The sequence below is a fragment of the Oratosquilla oratoria genome, chromosome 4, assembly GCF_046742065.1.
Source record: "Oratosquilla oratoria isolate Oo_2021 chromosome 4, ASM4674206v1, whole genome shotgun sequence".
Lineage (NCBI taxonomy): Eukaryota > Metazoa > Arthropoda > Malacostraca > Stomatopoda > Squillidae > Oratosquilla > Oratosquilla oratoria.
In genome coordinates this window covers 35,357,296-35,359,795 of record NC_134780.1, presented here as the reverse complement: position 1 = coordinate 35,359,795, position 2,500 = coordinate 35,357,296, and positions in this window count along the sequence as shown.

The window sequence follows — 2,500 nt, the reverse complement described above, 5'->3', positions numbered from 1 at the left end:
TATGCTTCCTTCGAGTTCCTCGTCAATCTCGACTGCGATGGCGTGGAATTAAAAGTGAATTGTGGTTGAAAAAAAATATATATATATATATAAGTAAATAAATATATATATATAAATACATATATATATATATATACATATATATATATAAATATATAAATATATAAATATATATATGTATATATATGTATATATATATATATATATATATATATATATACATATATATATATATATATATATATAATATCTGGAAATGCGTATATATATGTGTACAGTCTGAAGAAAAAAGAGCAAATGAATCAACTTAAAAAAATAAAATGTTCTAAAGAGAATAAGATATAACAGAAAACAAAAGTAAGAGAAGATAAACTAAGCAAAACTAAAATGAAATAGAATAAGATAAATTAGCACAAAACAAAAGCCACAACAAAACAAGAAAAGACAAAAGAAAAGAAAAGAAAAGAAAATCCAACGAAGAACAATATCTTGAAATGATCATAAACTAAAGTCCAAGTTACTTACTTCTGATTAGAATGGGCAAACTCACTTCTAACCTCTAACTACATCTAACGTCTTCATATGTCCTTACCAATCTCGAAATTTCTTAAAGAAATATGAGTGTATTGTTAATTCTGTTTATGGCCATTCAAAGAAAGATGACCATTACTTCTGCTCAACTTCCTCCATTCTGACGTGAGCTGCTGGCTTGATCGTAAGTGCGCTGTTCTAGCATTCGTTTAGTTGTGGGTTCGAATCTCGGACTCCTCTCCGATTCCAAGCAGTGCTCCAACAGCACATAGGGGGAAGGTCATGGCTTCGGCCGCAGTTACGGTCCTCCTTATATAGTCTATTCACCTTTTTTTTTATCATTTTTGTTAACCTTTCCCTATTGCAAAAAAGAGACCAGAGTGAATATGGAGAGACGAAATAAAGAAGTTTGCAGGAGTAACATGGCAGAGGTTAGCGCAGTCGCGTGAGTCATGGAATGCTATGAAAGAGGACTTTGCTCAGCAGAGGACTCAAGATGACTGATTGATTAATTGATGATCAATTTCTCCTCTTCAGCACGAAATTGACCCCAAGGATAGAAACGCTGGTTATCACTCACAAAATGCTATTTACTCCTTCCATTCGAGGCTTTATTTCCCTTTCCCCCAATTCTCACTCACAAACGTTTTCCGATATCATTAAACGTTTCTTACAGTGAACCTAGTTACCAAATCAACAAACATGAGAACAATTAATTCAATCCTTATATAAATGAAGTCAAACAGGTATGTTGATAAATAGGCATATAATAGATAGACAATAATAATAAATAGTAATAGAATAATAATAAGATAATGATAATCTATAATAATCAAATGATAATAAATAGATAAATAATAAAGTATGAAATAACACATGAATAAATAGATACATAGGAAATGAATAAATAAAAAAATAAAAAATTGGATATGAAAATTAAAGTTCATGGATGATAATATTTATCATGTGCAAATATTTATCAATAAACAGACAGATAAATAAATGAATAAACAACTAAGCAAGCAATTATGCAGAAAAACAAAACCACTAACAAACCAATACACAAATAAAATAATCAAATAATTGAGGAAACAAATAAACAAGTAAATAAAAACTATGGAACAATTAAGTAAACACAGGCAAATACATTATAAAAGAAATCTATAAATGAAATACACATATGCAAAAAAACACGACAGATTGAAAGAACCAGACAGACAAATAAAAATAAAAAACTTAAATAGAAAAACGAAAAAAATAAAAGATATACATATAATCTAAACGCAGGCCAGGAAAAAAGGGGCAACTGAAAATGATATATAGGACAGCGTTGACTTACGTGTCTTTGCGGTCACGGGCGGACGTGACTGGAATTCTCAGTTTGTCTTTGGTGTTTGAAAATAGGAGGATCAATCGATTCTGACCGAAATTAACACAATCATAAATTCTATCGCGGAGACAATTTTGACAAAGCCTTCGCTTTCTATACATATATATACATATATATATATACACTATATATATATATATATATATATATATATATATATATACACATATATATATATATATATGTATATATATATATATATATATATATATATATATATATATATGCGCATGTGTGCATGCACGTGCGTATGTGTTTATGTATGTATGTATGTGTGTGGGGGGTGAAATGTATATGAAAAATTAAGTTATTGTATATTCATACATAAATGCATATGTATATACATACATTCTGATATATGAATCAGAATTATAGGCGCTGATATATACATATATACATATATACATACATACGTACATACATACAAACATACATTCATACACACATACAAATATACATGCATTCATACATACATAGATGTATACATGCATACACACATATACACATACATAAGTATATACATACATGCATGCAAACATACATATATACGTTCACACATACAAATAAATGACTCGATTA